This window comes from Chlorocebus sabaeus, chromosome 1 (assembly GCF_047675955.1).
Source record: "Chlorocebus sabaeus isolate Y175 chromosome 1, mChlSab1.0.hap1, whole genome shotgun sequence".
NCBI classification, from domain to species: domain Eukaryota; kingdom Metazoa; phylum Chordata; class Mammalia; order Primates; family Cercopithecidae; genus Chlorocebus; species Chlorocebus sabaeus.
The window spans coordinates 10844615-10859955 of NC_132904.1; the positions used below are offsets into that span (position 1 = coordinate 10844615).

At 45.0% G+C, this 15341-nt stretch overlaps 1 pseudogene; it reads left to right on the top strand.

Moving 5' to 3' along the window:
* Positions 1–14198: 14198 nt before the first annotated feature.
* On the top strand, positions 14199–14940 carry LOC103247027 (securin-like; annotated as a pseudogene).
* Positions 14941–15341: the final 401 nt, after the last annotated feature.

Here is a 15341-nt window from a genome sequence, read left to right on the forward strand (position 1 = left end):
AATAATGGCCTTCAGCTCCAACCATGTTGCTACAAAAACATGATTTCATTCTTTTTTATGGCTGCATAGTATTCCATGGTATGTATGTACCACATTTTCTTTATCCAGTCCAACACTGATGGGCATCTAGGTTGAGTCCGTGTATTGGCTACTGTGAACAGTGCTGTGGTAAACATGCACACGCATGTGTCTTTATGATAGAAAGATTTATATTCCTTTGGGTATATATCCAGTAATGGGATTATAGGGTCAAATGGTAGTATCTTTTAAGTTCTTTGAGAAATCTCCAGACTGCTTTCTACAGCGGCTGAACTAATTTACATTTCTACCATGTTTAAGTGTTCCCTTTTCTCTACAACTTCACCAACATCTGTTATTTTCTGGCTTTTTAATAATAACCATTCTGACTGGTGTGAAATGGCATCCCCTTGTAGTTTTGATTTACATTTCCCTGATGATTAATGATATTGAGCATTTTTTCATATGCTTGTTGGCCATCTATATGTCTTCTTTTGAGAAGTATCTATTCATGTCCTTTGCCCATTTTTAAATGGGGGTGTTGTTTGCTTTTTGCTTGTTGATTTGCTTAAGTTCCTTATAGATTCTGGATGTTAGGCCTCTGTCAGATGTATGGTTTATAAACATTTTTTCCCATTCTGTAGGTTGTCTATTTGCTCTCTTGATAATGTCTTCTGTGCAGAAGTTCTTTCATTTAATCAGATCCCTCTTGTCAATTTTTGGTTTTGTGGCAATTGCTTTTAGAGTCTTCATTATGAAGTCTTTGCCAGAGCCAATGTCCAGAATTGTATTTCCTAGGTTCTCTTCTACAGCTTTGATAGTTTTAGGTTTTACCCTTAAGTTTTAATCCAACCTGAGTTGATTTTTGTATATGATGAAAGGTAGGGTCCAGTTTCAATCTTCTGCCTATGGCTAGCCAGTTATCCCAGCACCATTTATTGAATAGGGATCCCTTTCCCCTTTGCCTGTTTTTGTTGACTTTGTCAAAGATCAGGTGGTTGTAGGTGTATGGCTTTATTTCTGGGTTCTTGCCCTGTTACATTGGCCTTTGTGTCTGTTTTTGTACCAGTACTATGTTTTTGGTTCCTGTAGCCTTGTAGTATAACTTGAAGTTGAGTAGTGTGATGCCTCCAGCTTTGTTCTTTTTGCTTAGGATTGCTTTGGCTATTCAAGCTCTTTTTTAATTCCAAATGCATTTTAGAACAATTTTTTCTAATTCTGTGAAAAAAATGTCTTGGTAATTTGATAGTAAAAGCATTGGGTCTGTAAACTGCTTTGAACAGGATGGCTATTTTAACAATATTGATTCTTCCTAGCCATAGCATGGAATAGTTTTCCCATTTTTGTTTGTATCATCTCTGATTTCTTTGAGCAGTGTTTTGTAATTCTGGTTGTAGAGATCTTCCACCTCCCTGGTTAGCTGTATTCCTAGGTATTTTATTCTTTTTGTGGCTACTATAAATGAGATTGTGTTCTTGATTTGGCTCTCAGTTTGGCCATTATTGGTGTATAGAAATGCTACTGATTTTCAGGCCCGGTATGGTGGCTCATGCCTGTAATCCCAGCACTTTGGGAGGCTGGGGCGGGCGGATCACGAGGTCAGGTGATTGAAACCATCCTGGCCAACACGGTGAAACCCCATCTCCACTAAAAATACAAAAAATTAGCTGGGCATGGTGGGACACACCTGTAGTCCCAGGTACTCAGGGGGCTGAGGCAGAAGAAATGCTTAGAATACGGGAGGCAGAGGTTGCAGTGAGCCGAGATTGCACCACTGCACTCCAGCAGCCTGGGCGACAGAGTGAAACTCTGTCTCAAAAAAAAAAAAAAAAAAAAAAAAAAAACCAGAAATGCTACTGATTTTCATTCATTGATTTTTGTGTCATGAAACTTTGCTGAAGCTGTTTATCAGATCCAGGAGCCTTTGGGCAGAGACTATGGGGCCTTCTAGGTATATAATCATATCATCTGTGAAGAGAGGTCATTTGACTTCTCCTCTTCCTATGTGGATGCCCAATTTTCTCTTGCCTGATTGCCCTGGTCAAGACTTCTCTACCACGTTTAATAGGAGTGGTGAGAATGGGCATCCTTGTCTTATTCTGGTTCTCAAGAGGAATGCTTCCAGCTTTTGTCTATTCTGTATGATATTGACTGTGGGTTTTTCAGTGGTGGCTCTTATTATTTTGAGGTATGTTCCTTTGATGCTTAGTTTGTTGAGGGTTTTTAATATGAAATGATGTTGAATTATATCAAAGGCCTCTTCTGTATCTATTGAGATAATCATGTGGTTTTTGGTTTTAGTTCTGTTTATATAATGAGTCACATTTATTGATTTGCATATGTTGAAGCAACCTTGCATTCCAGGAATAAAGTCTACTTAATTATGGTGGATTAGCTTTTTGATGTGTTGCTGGATTTGGTTTGTTAGTGTTTTGCTGATAAGTTTTGCATCTATATCCATCAGGGATATTGGCCTGAAGTTTTCTTTTCTCGGCCAGATTTTGGTATCAGAATGTGTCTCAGCCAGATTTTGGTATCAGAATGATGCTGGCCTCATAGAATGAGCTAAAGACAAGTCCCTCCTTCTTGATTTTTTGGAATAGTTTCAGTAGGAATGGTACCAGCTCTTCTTTATACATCTTGTAGAATTCGGCTGTGAATTCATCTGGTCCAGGGCTTTTGTCTTGTTGGTAGGTTTTTTTTGTTATTGATTCCATTTCAGAACTTGTTACTGGTCTGCTCAAGGTTTTCATTTCTTCCAGGTTCAATTTAGAGAGGTTGTATGTTTCCAGGAATTTATCCATTTCTTCTAGGTTTTCTAATTGTATGCATTGAGGTATTTACAACAGTCTCTGAGGGTTTTCATATTTCTGTGGGGCCAATGGTAATGCTCCCTCTGTCATTTCTGATTCTGTTTTTTGGGATCTTCTATCTTTTTTATTAGTCTGGCTAGTATATCAATCTTATTTTTTCAAAAAACCAACTTTTGATTTCAATTATCTTATGTATGGTTTTTCTCATCTCCATTTCATCCAATTCTACTCTGATTTTGGTTATTTTTTTCTTAAGTAGAAGAATATTTATATACCTGGACTTTTTGTTTCTTCTCATAAATATATGTCTGTCTATAAGTAATTAATGTGCATTGAATTCCATTTGTATATGTAAAGAAAGGTATAAGCCAAATAGCCTGGAAAGAGTAGGAGGCATATGAAGAACAGGAGGGACTAACCAGCATCAATTGTAAATCAAATAGTTCATCCAGCAGTGAACCAGCATAGGTGGCCAAACAAAATGGCCAAGTGCGAGGGGTAGGTGTCAACAGTGTATTGCAAAGTGATTCATCAGTTATGCAAAAAAACAGAATAGAACTGACTACCCAGCTGCTTCCTGCTGGATACAGGTGATAAAGGGGCCCTGCAGTTGTAGTGTCCTCCAGAAGGGAGCTCTCTAAGCCAGTGAAAGTGCCAGAGGGTTGGTTCAGGGGTCCTCGGTAGAAGTTGTTAGTTGAACTCACTTGGGGTTCCATTTGTAAGACCATCTGTAGCTTTATGGCCTCAATTCTAAAGGAAATAAATTTAACAAGGAGGTTAAAAATACAGGGTCCATAGGCGAGTAACAGCAAGATGGCTGCCACGGGACCTAGAAAGGGGAGAAGCCATATTGCCCAACTCCAGAGGTTGGTATAAGAATTTGAAAGGCGTTGTCTGATTTCAGAAGCCTTTTCCTATAAACGACAGGCAGTATCTCGTACTATCCCTGACTGGTTAGTGCAAAAACAACACTCTTCCCCTAAGAAGGTGCAGAGTCCTCCTTTCTCAGCAGTGAGGAGGTCTAGGCCTTGGCAGTTTTGGAGAGTCACTGCTGCTAAAGAGTCTACTTGGGATTGTAGAGTAAGGATAGATTTCGTTATTTCTTGCAAACTGTTTGAGAAATCCTTTGAGAGTGTGTGGTAGTAGGATAATGAAGTAGATAAACCGGCTATTCTGGTTCCTGTAGCAGTAGCCATTCCTAACCCTACAAGTAGGGGTATTACTTGTATGGCTCTGCACTGATGGACTTGAGCTTTGAGGGGTACTGAAAAGGACTTATTTCCTGGGGCAATGTTAATGTTGGGACTTGGAAAGACTAAGGTGCAGGTGCCTGTCCAGTTAGTGGGGAGGTAGATATAGGTCAATGTTCCACATAAGAAGAATATACCTTGGCTGGGTAGACATTTAGAAATTTACCCTGGCTTTTAAAGGAATAGGGTACGCTGTTTTTTCTTTACTACTTCTATCTTTCTTTCTCTCTTTAACTTCTTTGTCTCTCTCTTTCTGACTGCCTTTGTCTGTCTCTTCCTCTCTCTGCCTGCTTCTCTTTGACTTTCTGTCTTTCTCGTTCTCTTTCTTTCTCTCTCTGTCTCTTCCTCTCTCTCTTTCTGTCTCTTTGTCTCTTCCTCTGTCTCCTTCTCTTTGTCTCTGTTTCTTCCTCTCTTTCTCTGACTTCCTGTCTCTTTCTCTCTTTCCTTTCTGCTACCACTGCCAGCTGCCTATGCTGCTGTTCTCCCTTCTCCTTCCCCTTTTTGATGACTTCGGCAGTGTAAGACTGACACCTTCTTCGGTTTTTGCACTGCGTGCAGTAACTCCATGATTTCCTTGTGGTATTTAATGGGGGTTCCCAGAGGTTAGGAACTCCCTTTCTTTCCATATTGCAGCATGGGCATGTAGGATTAGATAAGCATACTTGCTATCTGTATACACATTTATTCTTTTTCCCTTTCACAGTTCTAAGGCTCAGGTAAGTGCCACTAGTTCTGCTAACTGGGCACTGGTCCCTCGGGGAAGGGGCTTTCTTTCAAGTACAGTTACATCACAAACTATGGTATAACCTGCCCTTCGTATCCCATTCTCCAAAAATGAACTTCCATCAGTATATAGGTTAAGGTCAGGATTAGCTAAGGGGACTTCTAAGAGATCCTCTCGGGTGGCATAATTCTGGACTACAACCTGTTGGCAGTCATGCTCAATTGGTTCCCCATCCTCTGGGAGAAAAGTGGCAGGGTTGAGGGACACACATGTATGTATTTGAAGCACCAGTCCCTCAAGAAGTAGCGCCTGGTATCTAAGTAGGCAGTTGTCTGATAGCCATAAACTTCCTTTGGCACTTAGTATGCCATTTACATCATGAGTAGTCCAGACAGTGAGATCCTTTTTTTGTATTGTCTTGACAGCCTCTGACACTAAGATGGCCACCGCCGCAACTACCCATAAACAGCGAGGCCGGCCTTTTGCTACTACAACAATTTCCTTACTTAGGTATGACAGTGGTTGTGAGGTTGTCCCATGAGTCTGAGTAAGGACTCCAAGAGCTATCCCTGCTCTCTCTGTGACATAGAAAGGGAAGTTTTGTCCTGTGAGAAGGCTTAAAGCTGGAGCTTGTACTAGGGCCTGTTTTAAGGTTTTGAAGGCTGTTTCTGCCTCTGATTCCCATACTACTAGGTGAGTATTTGCCCTCTGGGTTTCCTTGATTAGAGTATAGTGGGGCCTGGCTATCTCACCGTATCCAGAGATCCATAGTCAGCAGAAGCCGGTGATTCCAAGGAACTCCCGCAACCGTTTTAATGTCTTAGGGTGAAGATAAGCCAGTATAGGCTGTATTTGTTCTTTGCTGAGGGGCCTGGTCCCTCTGGCTAAGATTAGGCCTAGATATTTGACCTACTATAGGCAAAGCTGGGCGTTCAACCTAGACACCTTGTACCCTTGATTAGCTAGAAAGTTCAAGAGATCTAGAGTAACCTGCTGGCAAGAGGCTTCCGAACTGGCAGCCAAAAGTAAATCATCCACATACTGAAGGACCAGAGCGCCTGGACTTGAGAAGTGGCCTAGATCTTGGGCTGGTGCCTGACCAAACAGATGAGGGTTGTCTCTAAACCCTTGGGGCAAGACTGTCCATGTAAGTTGAGACGTGTGGTCTGTGGGATCCTCAAAGGCAAAGAGAAACTGGGAGTCAGAGTGCAGGGGAATACAGAAGGCATCCTTGAGGTCCAGAACAGTGAACCATTCTGCTTCCTCTGGGATTTGAGAGAGCTGGGTATAGGGGTTGGTACAACTGGATATAGAGGAATTACTGCCTCATTGATGAGTCTAAGATCATGCTCTAGTCTCCACTGACTGTTCCGTTTTTGTACTCCTAGAATTGGGGTGTTGCAGGGACTGCTGTGTTTCCTTACTAAGCCTTGAGCTTTTAAATGTTTAGCAATATCCTGTAAACTTTTATGAGCTTCAGGCCTTAAGGGATATTGCCTTTGATAAGGAAAAGTGGTGGGGTCTTTTAGCCTGATTTGGACTGGGTGGGCATTTTTTGCCCTTCCAAATTGTCCTTACAATGCCCAGACTTCAGGGTTGATTCCTTCCTCAAGTAGGGGCCAACAAATGGGTAACTTGTTCCCCATATTCATGTAAATAATATCTCCAGCCTTGGCTAATATGTCCCTCCCTAATAAGGGTGTGGGACTTTCAGGCATAACAAGGAAGGTGAAAAGAGCAAAGTCTCCCAATTACAACTAAGGAGGTGGGAGAAATGCCTGGTTACAGGCTGTCCCAGGATTCCTCAGATGGTAACAACCTTGAGGACAGTCGTCCAGGACAGGAGATTAACACTGAGAAGGCCGCACCAGTGTCCAGGAGGAAGTCAGTTTCCTGGCCCTCAATGGTTAAATGTAGCTGGGGCACAGTGAGGGTGATGACATGAGTTGGCACTTGCCCTGGGCACCCTCAGTCCTGTTGTTGGATCATCTGGTTGGGGGCTTCTGACCCAGAGAACCTTCATCCTCTGGGGCAGTGCACCTTCCAGTGATTGCCTCAGCATAGTGGACATGGACGAGGGGGCAGCTTGTTTCTCATTGGACAATCTTTTTTAAAGTGTCCTAGTAAACCACACTGATAACAAGCCCTACCAAGTGATCGGCCTGCTCCATTTTCTGTCTTCTCTGCACCACCAAGGTTTGTTTGTCTGAGGGCCATGACTAAGGCTGTGGCCTTTCTCTGATCTTGCTTTTCCTTTTGGGCCTGTTCCTCTTGGTCCCTATTATACAACACCAAGGTTGCCAGGTTTAATAATGCCTCCAGATTTTGTTCAGGGCCCAGGGCTTGCTTTTGGAGATTTCTCCTGATATGTGCGGCTGACTGGGTAATAAACTTATCTTTTAGAATCAATTGACCCTCAAGTGATTTGGGTGACAGGGGAGTATATTTTCTTAAGACCTCCCCATAGCTGCTTGAGGAAGACAGAAGGATTTTCTTCCTTTCCCTGAGTTATGGTGGATATCACTGAATAATTCATGGGCTTTTTCCTAATTCTTCTTAGTCCTTCTAGAACACAGGTCAACAGATGTTTATAACTCCAGTCCCCATGATCTGAGTCAAGGTCCCAGTGGGGATCCATACTGGGGCAGCTTGCTGACCAGTAGAGAATTTATCCCTTTCTTTAGCTGTCATTCTATCATTTACTTGACTAAGATACCAAGTCTCTCCAAACTCTCAGGCTGCAGCTAAAGCCACATTCTTTTCATTAAAGGCCAGGGTTTGATCTAACAGTAACATGACATCTCTCCAAGCGAGGTCAAAGTTTTGCCCTAGACCCTCTGGGACATCTATGTACCTATCAGGATCATCTGAAGACTTCCCCAGGTCTGCCTTGATCTGCTTTAAATCAGAGAGAGAGAAAGGGACATGTACCCGGGTTGGGCCAAATTCCCCTCCCCCTACAGCTTGTAGAGGACATAACCAATTTCCTGGGGGTTTTTGTAGTGCTTTGGAGATTTCTTTGTTTATTTCCTTCTAGGCAGGGGAGATTAGAGGAGGATTATCATTAATAGGAAGGGGAGCTATAGGGAGGCTAGAATATGGGGGTAAGCTGAGAGGTCTTCCTGTGGGATGTAAATTACAAGCTTTGCATAGTTGTGTATTCTCCTTCAATGAAAAGAAAGCTTGGACATAAGGTATTTCACTCCATTTGCCTTCCCTCTTGCAGAAAAGGTCAACCTGCAAGACAGTATTGTAATTTGTACTTCCCTCAGGTGGCCATTTTTCCCCATCAGAGACAGAATATTGGGGCCAGACCATAGTGCAGAAAAAAATGAGCCACCTTTTTTTCAGGGTGTGCAGGTCAAATTGGTCCCAGTGGCTTAGGATGCATTTCAAGGGTGAGCCTGTTGATGCCTGAGCATTTCCCATCTGAAAGACAAAACTGCCCACGATTTCAGTTTGTTTTGTTTCTCCCCCTGCCCAAGAACCTGCAACAGTCCCTGGACCCTGCTGATCAGAATAGTTGCGCTCACTGATGCAGCAGCAGAAACAACCCGTCCAAGAACCCACAACGGTTCCTGGACCCTGCTGATTGGAATAGTTGCACTCACCGATGCAGCAGCAGAAACACTAGTTTTCCTCCCAGACCACAAGGAGGACCGAGGAAGGTCGGATTTAGTGGCTCTTAGTGATGCATTCTCGAAAACCTCCACCCTTGGCTGTCCTCCTAGATCACAAAGAGGACCGAGAAAAATTGGATTTAGTGGCCCTTATCAACACATTCTCGAAAACCTGTTAGAGTCCTAAGCATTCTCCTGTTAGTACTGGGACTTTGCCCATGTCCTATAAAGATGTTATGCCCCAAAAGCGAAGTGGAGGGCCATACCCTGAGGGAGGGAAGAGATCTCCAGGGTTGGAAGAGTGACACCTTTTGTCCTCACTTATATGAATAGGAAGGATACAATTTCTGAGGCTCCCGATATCCTGATATCCTAGCTTCAGGAATAGCTTTTGTTAGGCCTGCTTGTCTGAGGAGGGATCCTAAAATTCTGGATAGTCTCTACTACGATGGGGCTTTGGGCAAAAATTATGTCTTTCTGATTGGTGACTCTGGGTACCTAAAGAAGGTAACAGAGTCCTGATGTTTATACTAGAAATCATTCTTATAGGAGAAATTAGAAAAGTACCAGAAACAGGGAGTGATTTTTAGAAGCAGGACTAGCCTTGGAGAAGAGAGGCAAGAGGAAGTTTGTCTGACAGGCATTAGGACCCAGGAGGCAAGGGTCAGGGTAGATAGACTAGATGGGTAAGTCTCGCTTGGGCAACATGACTTTGAGAGTTCCGCTCAAGGCCACAGGGTCAACCAACTTGTTGTCAGGACCCTGGAGCTCAGTGGTTTTCCTCTCTGTTGACCCTCGGCTCAGCCCAGAAGTATAGGAAAAGCAGAAGCTGGTTCCAGGCAAACCAATGCTCCCAACTCCGAAGAGTCAAGGGTTATTAGAGAGTCCTTTGCCAGAAAGCCTGACATCTATGTCTTTAGTCTGGGAGCCGCACTAGTCACTTTTAACTAGCCGACAGGTGCCCGGTATTTAGCCCCCAAATTCTAAGGAAAAATAGGACATAATAGCAAGTGAAAGGTGGTGTGGAACCAAACAGTGAGCAGCAGCAAGATTTATTACAAAGAGCAAAAGAACAAAGCTTCCACAGCATGGAAGGAGACCCAGCAGGTTGCCACTCCTGGCTCTTGCAGCCTGCTTTTATCCCCTTATCTGACCCCACCCACATCCTGCTGATTGGTCCATTTTACAGAGAGCTGATTGGCCCATTTTACAGAGAACTGATTGGTCCGTTTTCACAGGCTGCTGATTGGTGTGTTTACAAACCTCTAGCTAGACACAGAGTGCTGACTGGTGTATTTACAAACCTTGAGCTAGACAAAGAGTACTGATTGGTGTGTTTACAATCCTTTAACTAGAGGCAGAGTGCTAGTCAGAAAAGTTCTCCAAGTCCCCACTAGATTAACTAGACACAGAGCACTGATTGGTGCCTTTACAAACCTTGAGTTAGACACAGAGTGCTGACTGGTGCATTTACAATCCTTTAGCTAGACATAAAAGTTCTCCAAGTCCTCGGGGCACTCAGGAGCCTAGCTGGCTTCACCTAGTGGATCCCAGGCAGGGGCGTGGGCGGAGCTGCCCGCCAGTCCCGCCTGCTGCGCACTCCTCAGCCCTTGGGAGGTTGATGGGACTGGGTGCTGCAGAGCAGGAGGTGGCGCCTGTCAGGGAGGCTCGGAGGGAGCCCACTGGTGGGGGTCTTGGGCATGGTGGGCTGCAGGTCCCGAGCCCTGCCCCACCAGGAGGCACTGAGGCCCAACAACAATTTGAGCGGCATGGGCGGGTGGCACCGCTGGGGGACCCTGGGCACCCTCCGCAGCTGGTGGCCCGGTTGCTAAGCCCCTCACTGCCCGGGCTGGCGGCGCCTGCAGGCCAGTGTCTGCAGGCCGCTGGCCAGGCCGCTGGCAGCCCCGGTTCCCGCCCGCGCCTCTCCCTCCACACCTCCCGGCAAGCAGAGGGAGCCGGCTCCGGCCTCTGCCAGCCACAGAGGGGCTCCCACAGTGCAGCCGTGGGCTGAAGGGCTTCTCAAGCGCTGCTAGAGCCGAGTCCGAGGAGGTGCCCAGAGCCAGCGAGGGCTGCTAGCATGTTGTCACCTCTCACTAGTAAATGAAACTTCCAGATGGCACTACTAAATATAATAAGATGCTAATAAGGCAAACAAAAGTTTTTAATAATATTAACAGACCAGTTTTGCATAATCATAATGATAGGACACCAGTTATAGGGGATTCTAAAAGTGCATCCCTGGAGGAGGTTCCAGGCTATAAAATCCAAAAATCTAGTTGACATAACAAGTTAAGTTAACTACAAAGAAGGAAGCAAAGCCTGATGACCAGTGGCTTGGGTCTGAATCACCTTGGAAATCCCTTGCCCTAACAAAAGCCCAGATCATTTAGCTCAGTTTTCTTTTTTTTTTTGTTTTTGTTTTTGTTTTTGTTTTTTTAAGACGGAGTTTTGCTCTTGTTGCCCAGGCTGGAGTGCAGTGGCACGATGTCGGCTCACTGCAACCTCCACCTTCCAGTTTCAAGTGATTCTCCTGACTCAGCCTCCCGAGTAGCTGGGATTACATGCACCTGCCACATTTTTGTATTTTTAGTAGAGACACGGTTTCACCATATTGGCCAGGCTGGTCTCAAACTCCTGACCTCGTGATCCCCCGCCTCAGCCTCCCAAAGTGCTGGGATTACAGCTGTGAGCCACCGCGCCCGGCCTTAACTCAGATTATTTAACCTCAGCTGCTTTAAGAATTTGTGGCAGAAACTGCCAGTTAACTTCCAATATCCATTTTCCCATTCTTCCATAATAGATTTTTGGCCACCAAGAAAAAAAGCTACATTTCACAACCTTTCTTATAGGGAAGTGTAGCCATATGACCCTTCAGCAAGCAGTATTTTCTGGACAGTGGGATGTGAGCAGAAGTAATGTACATCACCTCCCTCTCCCTCCCCTTTTTAACCCAGGCAGCCTGCCTTTAGGGGGCAGGAAGGAGGGGCAGGGGGTACTAAGTTCTTAACCATAGTGATTTTTGTGTTATATGGCCATTTGATCCAGCTTGCTCTTCTGCCATCCCTAGGTGGTTGCCCTCATATCATCACAGTTCAAAATGATTGCTGCCCTCTCTCCAAAATGATTCCTGGAAGAGAATAGATGGCAAGGCAGTCAATGGCTTCAGATCACAAACTTTAACACTATATTCTACTGCCCTCTAGTGGAATGTTCCGGTACTTGACACAATCATTGCATAACTACATTGGCAAGAATGAAAGCTGGATGTGAAAAGGGCCACCAAGCCATGGATCAGTGTGCGAAAAGAACAATATTGGGACACACAAAAGGCTATCTGCAGAGCCTAGAAGAGAAGTCACAATGATTCCCTCCAGCTCAGGACTCTTGCCAATTCTTTGGTGAAAAGAACTGAAAGTCGGTATCAGAACTGAATACAGAAAACCCACGGTTGCTTGCCTAAATTTCTGTCTCTGCCATTTGCATTATAAACATATTGACTGAGCATCCACCCAGTGCCAGGCACAGCCCTGTCTCTATGATTGAGACAAACAAGGCCCCTTCTTTCAAAGGTGTACATTCTAAGGGGAGAGGAGGGTAAGGGTGGGCGAAGGAAAAGACAATAACAAGAAATGAACCAACACGAGGTTGGGCGCGGTGACTCACACCTGTAATCCCAGCACTTTGGCAGAGGCGGGTGGATCACTTGAGGCCAGGAATTCAAGACCAGACTGGCCAACATGGCAAAACCCTGTCTCTATTAAAAATCCAAAGCTTAGTCAGGCGTGGTGGCATGCGCCTGTAATCCCAGCTACGGCAAGAGGTTGAGGCAGGAGAATCACTTGAACCCAGGAGGCAGAGGCTGCAGTGAGCCAAGATCGTGCCACTGCATTCCAGCGTGAGTGACAGAGTGAGACTCTGTCAGAAAAAAAAAAAAAAAGAAATCAACACAAGTGGTGTCAGATAAAGGTAAACAGGGGCCAGATTGTGGAGATTTTTAAATGCATTGGAGAGTTTTAACATAGAGATAACATGCTTGGATTCAGGTTTCTAAAACGCCACTCTGGCTTCTAGGCGGAGGATAGATTGTACAAGACAGGGATGGAGGAGGGAGACCAGCTGGAAGATGGGTGTAGGGGTCCAGAGGAGCGGTGATGGTAGCTTGAATTAAAAAGGAAGCAGCAGAGAATGAGGAGTGAAAAGACTGGTTTCCATTGTGAAAGTAAAGCCAACAGGCCTTAGTCTGTTCATGCTGCTACCGTAAAAATACAATATACCGGTGGCCTATAAAAATCAGAAATGGATTTCTCACAGTTCTGGAAGCTGGAAATCTGAGATGGGTGCCAGCTTGGTCAGGCTCTGGTACGAGCCTTTTTCCAGGTTGAAGACTACTGTCTTCTCATTGTCTCCTCACATGGCAGACAGAAGGCTGGAGAGCTCTCTGTGGCTCTTGTTCAAGGGCACGAATCCTATTCATGAGGGGTCTACTCTTATGATCTAATTACCTTCCAAAAGTCCTACCTTCTAATACTGTTCTATTGAGGATTAGGATTTCAACATAAGAATTTGTGGGAGATGCAAACATTCAGTCCATTGCAGGGGAGTTGAGGGAAAGGAAAAAATCCAGGAGTTATATATAGCTCTCATTTCAGACCAGGAGTTCCATCATTCTCAATATATCCTCTTTTTTTGTTTAAAAAAATTCCAATTGGCCAGGCACGGTGGCTCACGCCTGTAATCCCAGCACTTTGAGAGGCCGAGACGGGCAGATCACGAGGTCAGGAGATCAAGACCATCCTGGCTAACACGGTGAAACGCTGTCTCTACTAAAAATACAAAAAATTAGCGGGCGTGGTAGTGGGCGCGTGTAGTCCCAGCTACTCAGGAGACTGAGGCAGGAGAATGGTGTGAACCCGGGTGGCGGAGCTCGCAGTGAGCGGAGACTGCATCACTGCACGCCAGTCTGGGGAACAGAGTGAGACTCCATCTCAAAAAAAAAAAAAAAATCCCAATTTAAGGAAATGTCTAGGTGACTGGTCTGGATGGATCCCACCTAACGCTGAAATGATTCTTGATTCAGGAATGGGCAAAACCAGGTAAGAAGCCCTCTTCTTGGACTCATTGCAGCTGTGCAAATGACTCATTGAGCTTGTTCAGTCCCTAGCCTGGAGCAGAGTAGGAAGAACCAGCTCCCAGTGGCCCAGCATCCTCCAGGCATGCAGGGTGTGTCAGTCCTCATCCCAAAAGCCCACTGCCCAAGAGACTTTAGAGACAGCTTGGAATAAGCCCTCTACAGGAGTCCTAAGGATATCCCCCTTCCCAGCCTCAGTCAACAGCTCAGTATTTTGTCATAGGAACACTTGGCTACAGGAAAAACCCCTCCAGCCTCCAGGTCCTTAATCCACACCTGAGGGCAAAGAAGGGTGCAGGTGACATGACTGACATGCGGCTAAAATTGGGATAGCCTTTAACCCATCGGGCAAACCCTAGAGTCAACAGTTTTTAAAAACATTAAAACTGAAGGGGCAACTTCAAATACCTCCTTTATTAGATAAACAAAAGTAGTTTTTCTAACTACTTAGAAATGTAATGTCCCAAATTCTACTCTTTTCATCTTTCAGGGGTATGTCATGGGTTGAATTGCGGCCCCAAAAAAGATATAGTGAAGTCCTCAGAACGTGACCATGTTTGGAAATAGGGCTGTTACCGATGTGATTCGTCAGGATAAGGTCCTACTGGAGCAGAGTGGGCCCCTAACCCAATATGACTGGTGTCCATGCAAGAAGACACAGACACACAAGGAGAACACCAGGTGGAGATGGAACACTGCAGAGATGCATCCACAAGCCAAGGAATGCTTGGGGCTACCAGAAGCAAAGAGAGGCATGGAACAGATGCTCCCCCGGAACCCTTAGAAGGAACCCACCCTGCTCTGATCTATATTGATAAGGAGAATGGAGAACCAGGTATCCATGCAGCTCCTAAAGATAGGCTGAAGCTGGGATCTGGACCTTCAATCAAAGCCTTAAAGGGGAGATCTCAAGTTTCATCACCATGTGTTGGCAAAATGTCCGGTGCTTTACCAGCCTTACCTAAAGCTACCGGAAAGGTTTTTGGAACTGTCGACAGGGCTACAGAAACGCGAGTAAAGACCAACGGACTCCTCAAACTAAAACACCCAAATTTCTCTGCCAAAAAGATGACCAGGAAGACTGTTAAAGCAAAAACCTCTGTTCCTGCCTCAGATAATGTTATCCAGAAATAGAAAAATTCTTTCACTTCAATCTTCTAGATTTTGAGAGTTTTAACCAACCTGAAGAGCACCAGATTACAGGCCTCCCCTTGAGTGGAATGCCTCTTATGATCCTTGATAAGGAGAGAGAGCTTGAAAAGCTGTTTCAGCTGGGCCTGCCTCCACCTGTGAAGATGCCCTCTCCATCATGGGAACCCAATCTGTTGTAGTCTCCTTCAACCCTTCTGTTGACCCTGGATGTGGAATTGCCACATGTTTGCTATGACATAAATATATATATAAATATATACATAATTTTTTTTTTTTTTTTTTTTTTTTTGAGACGGAGTTTTACTCTTGTTGCCCAGGCTGGAGTGCCATGGCACAATCTCAGCTCACCGCAACCTCCACCTCCCAGGTTCAAGCAACTCTCTTGCCTCAGCCTCCCGAGTAGCTGGGATTACAGGCATGCACCACTACGCCCGGCTAATTTCGTATTTTGAGTAGAGACAGGGTTTCTCCATGTAGAGGCTGGTCTCAAACTCCTGACCTCAGGTGATCTGCCCACCTCGGCCTCCCAAAGTGCTGGGACCACAGGTGTGAGCCACCGCGCCCAGCCATGCTATGACATAAATATTTAAATTTCTTGATGCTTTAGGGTTTATGTGTATTTGTATTAATAAAGCA